Source organism: Vulpes lagopus, chromosome 6 (genome assembly GCF_018345385.1).
Source record: "Vulpes lagopus strain Blue_001 chromosome 6, ASM1834538v1, whole genome shotgun sequence".
NCBI classification, from domain to species: Eukaryota; Metazoa; Chordata; class Mammalia; order Carnivora; family Canidae; genus Vulpes; species Vulpes lagopus.
In genome coordinates this window covers 4,817,046-4,823,235 of record NC_054829.1, presented here as the reverse complement: position 1 = coordinate 4,823,235, position 6,190 = coordinate 4,817,046, and the positions used below count along the sequence as shown (strand labels likewise).

The 6,190-nt window shown below is 44.8% G+C and overlaps 1 protein-coding gene across 1 annotated transcript in view; it reads left to right on the top strand.

Moving 5' to 3' along the window:
* The window catches only part of YY1 (YY1 transcription factor), a 33,292-nt gene that overhangs the window by 1,285 nt on the left and 25,817 nt on the right, over positions 1-6,190 (top strand). The window lies entirely within an intron of this gene.

Sequence of the window (6,190 nt, the reverse complement as noted above, 5' to 3'; positions counted from 1 at the left end):
GGCACGTAGGGCCCGCGTGTGCGGGCTCCGCGCCGCCCGCCCGCGAGGTCCTCGCCCCGGCGCCCCCCCCCCGCCCGCCCGCGGCACGTCGGGGAGCGGGTCCGCGGGGTCCGGAGTCGTCCTTAACCCTTTGCGTTTGGGCAGCTTCCCTTGAGCGCTTGCCTCTGCGGAGGGCAGGAGCCGCGCAGCTGGGGACGTTTGTCGCTAAAGGGGCACGATCGGGCACCTGGCGTCGGTGCCCTCGCCAGTGGGTGGTGAAGAGAAAGATTCTAGAAAACCAGAGGAAAGAACTGGGGCAAAAGGGACCTACTTGCGTGTTTTAAGGCCTCTCTGATTCACTTTAGCACACACACACACACACCAAAAGCTGGATTTTTTTTTCTTCCCCTTGTCGGTGTCCTGTTGTCTTAGTCACACGCTCTCTAGTTCAGTTGCCGCGATGGTAGATAGACCGAGGACGGTCCTCCCCTCCCGCGGCTGCCGAAGTCTAACACTTGCGGGGATTACCCTCAGCGCCTGGCTTGACTCGTAGGACCCTCCCCTCCCCCTGGTTACCGCGGGGCCGTCGTCAGAGCGGGGTGGAGCCTCAAAGCGCGATGACCCCTGAGTGAAAGGCCCGTTACCGATTGAGAGGAACCGGTGAAGTGGAAGGCGGAAGGCTGGCCTGGTTGTACCTCCTGAAATCAGGCCCGCGACGGGATAACTAGCGTCGTTGGTGGAGCTAGGACTCGGGCCCGGGCCAAGGAATCGGAGGTGCTGCCACAGTCTGCAGGTGCCCGGGCGCTGCTGTTGCGGTTTGAGGGCCCCGCGGAGGTCTGAGTAGTGCGAGTTTACTAGCAGGTATAGGTGTCGGCGAAGCCGGTGTGCTTGCTTAAAGGTGCTCGGAATGCCTGCCCAGGACTGGTGGCCCGCGCCCGGTGCTGCTGGAACTAAAGGCCGTGGCTTTCCACCAGTGTGTCACTGTTGAGTTGGCTGAATTCAGGGTCCCGTCTAAAATTAGACACCGATACAAAGATACCTTAACCACGTAAAGTTAGATTTACTTTTTTTCACGGTGAAGATGTGTTGGTCATAAAAATTTAGAAAGCCCGGTGTTTTGTTGTTTTATATGTTCTGTATTTGGTCTTAACCAAATAGCCTGCCTACTTTTTCATACCCAGAAAGCTTGGTAGGGATGGCTTTGCTTGATGAAGTGATGTGTATCGAGTCAGCCAGTGTGGGGGGGGGGGGGGGGGGTCTGAGAGGCCTGACTAATGGGAGTTAATTTACAATTAAGTCAGCATTTAAAAGTCATTACTTCCCCTGTGCAAGTGGCTGCTTACAGAGTTACACAGTTTGGGGCTATTTTAATGCCCATTTCTTTGCAGAGTTAGTTGTCTGGCACGTCAGAGTACTCTGTGCCTAAAGGTAGTTATAAATATTTGATGGCAGTAACGTAGTGTGGCCTGTTTCCTCAGACATGTTTTGTGGTGAACTATCCCTCTTCCTTGTCCTTGTGGTTTGGAGTTATTACCAAAGAGAAGCTAAATAGTTTGTGATTAACTATGCACATCCCAAGTTCAAATTCTGGGTATAGTGGAATCTTCGGAACTGAAGTGAGGTAATTGGTAATAGGTGGAGAAATCAGAGTAGATTAATTGTTAAGTTGAATTTCTCGGTGTGTGTGTGTTGACCGTGGTAGGCAGTATGCTCAGTGCTTTCACAGACTCCCATCTCCTCTGATCCTAGCTAGGCAAGAAGAGTTTGAACAACACTGTGCTGTCATTAGAACAGCCCTTTAGGTGGGGATGGGCTGTGAGGTGACAGTTTTGCCTGAGTCCAAGCTGAGTTTCCTGAAGTCCTTATAAAGATAATTGTACACAGGGTATTCTGAGGGCTCTAGTTACTCGTTAGTACCTCTTGGCTAAAAAAAAAAAAAAAAAAATTAGAGCCAGCATGTTTCTGGAAACCAAATCTTTGGATTTGTATGGGTTTCTTTTGCTTATGTGCTCTCCTGCTCTAATTGCCCACAGAATCACAGCAATCTGTGTGATAGGCATCTTTTTAATGGAGCAATGGTAAGGGAATCTAATTGTTCTGCTAGAGTAGTTTTAGACCTGGAAAGGTCCTTAAAGATAGGCTTCTTTCTTTCCCCCTTTTTAAGTGATATAATTCACGGGGGCGCAGTTTAGTGGCTTCCACTGCATTCACCAGGTTGTGGGGCCATCACTGCTAGCTAATTCCAGAACATTTTCATCATCTCAAAAAGAAACCCCATGCCCATAAGCAGTCATTCTCCATTTTCCCTCTCTCCCCCGGTCCCTGGCGGCCACTAATCTACTGTGTTTCTCTGGATTTGCCCATTCTGGACATTTCATTGAAATGGAATTCCTACAGTCTGGTCTTCTGTGTCCAGCTTAGTCTGTGTTCAAGGTTCATCCGCATTGTAGAGTGTATGTAATTCCTTTTTAAGGCTGAATAAAATTCTATTGTTTAGATGCTAGAGCAGGACCTGTATTTTCACACATGGGAAGATGAAGGCCCTGTGAGGCTGTGTTGTGGTGTTTTATCACACTTCAATTGTGTCTTAAACGTGCTTAATACACTGCTTTAAGGCCCTTGTTTACTTTTGGGTTTTTTCCTGGCATATGATTAATGAACATTTCCATGTTGCCAAATGTAGGGCAGAGTGTCATTCATACATTTTCCCCTAGATTGTCATCATTATCGTATAGGAGTAACATCCTATTTTATAGAGGTTCCTATAAACTAAACCACTTAAATCATTGGGCCGAGTAGGGAAGCTCATGCTAAAAACTGGGTATTTAAAACATTTAGCTGTTAGGTTTTTTTGTTTTTAAGATTTATTTATTTATTTATTTTAGAGAGAATGGAGGGGAGGGAAAAAGACTCTCAAGCAGACTTTCCACAGGCTCCATTTGGGATCTCACAACCCTGAGATCTTGACCTGAGCCAAAATCAAGAGTTGGATGCTTAACCAACTGAGCCACCCTGAGCCGCCCTTAAAACATTGTTTTGAGAAAAACCTAAAAAGGCTTTAAAATCTTGAGGTTTGGGGATCCCTGGGTGGCGCAGCGGTTTGGCGCCTGCCTTTGGCCCAGGGCGCGATCCTGGAGACCTGGGATCGAATCCCACATCGGGCTTCTCCCTCTGCCTATGTCTCTGCCTCTCTCTCTCTCTCTCTCTCTCTCTCTCTCTCTGACTATCATAAATAAATAAAAATTTAAAAAAAATAAATAAAATAAAATCTTGAGGTTTCAGTTATTTAGAAATTGTGACCTTCACTCAAGGCTGTTGGTATTTTACTTCTCTTTTGTTAGACCAAATATAGAAGTGCTTTATGCTGGATTGAGCAAAACATCTAAGGCCAGAAAACCATTGATATTAAAATCAGTAAACTGAAAGAAAGTTTAAAGTATCTGTTTCTTAGTTTTATATATTCAGAAAGTTCTAAGTTTGCTAAAAGTCACTAGTCCTATTTGCTTCTTTTGTGGGTTTTCCACTTCCTCCTTTTTTTTTTTTTTTTTTTTTACCCGTGGTTTATCCTTAACTAGAGATGCCGTGCACATAAATTCCCATGGAGCCAAGCCACAGAAGTCCGTGTCCCGTCCCCGCCCCCCCCCCCCCCCCCAAAGTGATCTTGTCAAGCCTGTGATCTACATAGGGCAGTCTAAGTCCTAGATTCTGATTCCTGACTGGGTAGTTCTGAAAGCCTGGCTTGCTGAGACAGCTTCATTGCTGTCAGACTCTCCACTCCAGGGTATTCACCTCTATTTTTCCCTCCCACCATCAACAGCTGACTCCCCCTAGTGGGAAAGGAAAAATCCCTCTCAGGAAAAGGTCAGGGCTGCTGACCTACCTACAACCAGCATTTTAGCGTTTGAAAGAGAATAAATATAATAACTTTAAAAACATATGCTAGACTCCTGGGTGAATATTTACCAGAAACTTCCTACTTTTTTTTTTGTTGTTGTTGTTGTTGAAGTGTGCTTAGTAAGGTGGGTTTAAGGCTGAGAAATTTAGGACCTGTAACAGGTTATTAGCAAAAACAATTATTAGAAGGAATGTTTCTTAAGGTCTGCATTCCTTTAACTCCCGATCTGCTCTTCCCAGGGGACCATTCTGTAAACTCTGCTTTTCTTCCCATAGGAGTATGTGAAAGTGAAAACTTGTTTTAACTTTTAAATGTGAATTTTTACCAGTGGGTTGCATTCTCTAGTATTGTTGGGTAAACATTCAAACCTTGTATTTTTTAATTTGGCATCTGAAATGCTACTTGAGGTTTGTGATAATATTAATCTCATTACTCTTAGCAGTATATTAGGAAGGTGTGTGAAGGTTTTAGACGTTAGTTAAGTATAGTGTATGAGTTTGTACCTTCCTATGTGTGGTGGACTTAATTACAGTATACACAAGAGAACCGTCGCCTGTTCCTAAGTGCCTTGTGTTAGTGGGTTCCATTCTGTTTAGCTTTATGAGTAATTATCAATAACAACAAGCTCAGTGGTTTCTGGGAATCGTATTAGTAACAGCATCAAATTTCCACTTTAGAGGGCATTGACCAAACTGTCTTGCCTTAGAACATCTTAACTTTTGACCTTGGTTTCTTTGTAAAATGACTTAGAGTAGGAGGATCACTGAAAGCATTTCCAGTTCCTTTAGAACAAAGAAATTCTACTCCTTTCTGAACTCCTACATGACTGTAGGAAGCAGTATATACTCAACTTTCTTAAAGCAGAACGCTCAAATTTTAATGTGGCCTGGTGAGTGAGGTATTAGGAACTCTTGAGTAAAATTCTTAACCATTCCATCACTTGAGTGTTACACAGTGGTCTCAGATACGATTTCACATGAGGACAATGTAAGTGGTTGTGAAGGACTCTTTTTTTTTCTTGTGTAAGTGATCTCTCTTAAATGTAAGGAATGTGGAGTAGGGAAGGAGGCTGCTGTTGCTTGCTGGAAACAATTGTTTTGGAGCCCGGACCCTGTCTTCCAGGAGAGTCCCAGACTACAGTAGAATTTCTAGTATCTCACAGGTGATCACACTCCCGAAAACACCCTGAAGTATCTTTCTCTTTTCGCAGTTCTCAACTCAATCCTCTCTGCTTCTTTTCCTTTTATGTTTTCTGGGAACTTTGAGGGAAAGAAGCTGCTGCTACTTCTCCAAGTTGACAGTTGGCTTTTAATTGCTTACTTTGTTGGTAACTCACTTACAGTTTGTGCTAATACATATGGTTCCTATATTAAATAGATTTTCATAGATTCTTTTTAAAGATTTATTTTAGCGAGTGCTTGAGCTAGAGCAAGTGCACAAGTGGGGGGCGGGCAGGCAGAGAGAGAGAGCATCTCAAGCCGACTTCTGAGCGCAGAGCCTGATGCAGGTCTGTCTCATGACCCCAAGATCATGACCTGAACTGAACCCAGGAGTCGGACAGTTACAATGGACTGAGCCACCCAGGTGCCCTGGTTTTTATATAGATTCTTAACAAAGACTAAATGCTGGGCAGCCTGGGTGGCTCAGCGGTTTAGTGCCGCCTTCAACCCAGGGTGTGATCCTGGAGACCTGGGATCGAGTCCCACGTCAGGGCTCCCTGCATGGAGCCTGCTTCTCCCTCTGCCTGCCTCTCTCTCTCTCGCGGGAATAAATAAATCATAAAAAAAAAAAAAAAAAAAAGACTACATACAAACTTCTGGATTTCACGTCTGTAGATCTAGGCACGGACAACCTACACCTTCCTGAATTTTCTAAGACTTATCAGATGGCTTCACTCCTGCTTTAAAACACCTCTGACACAACGATGTGAATATACTTAATGCCACCAAACTATAGGCTTTAAAATGGTAAATACTGTTTGTGTTTTCATGTATACACATACATACACACACGTCCTGCAGATGTCTCAATCAAATTTAGTAAAATCCAAACTCCTTATGAGGCCACACATGATTTGGCCCCTGCTTTTTCCCTTCCTCACTCACTCCCTCTATGTTCCAGCCTTAACCAGCTGACGTGCCATTCCTTGAACTTGTTTTTTGCTCTTACCTCTGCCTCCAGCGCGGTGACCTCAGAGGTTCATATTTTGTGCCGTCTAGTTCTCATCTCAGCCCTTCCTCTCTCGTCCTCCGTTCTCACTCTGTCTCCTAACCCTGTTTTATGCTCTTTGTAGCACTGTCTGAAATTATCTTGCTT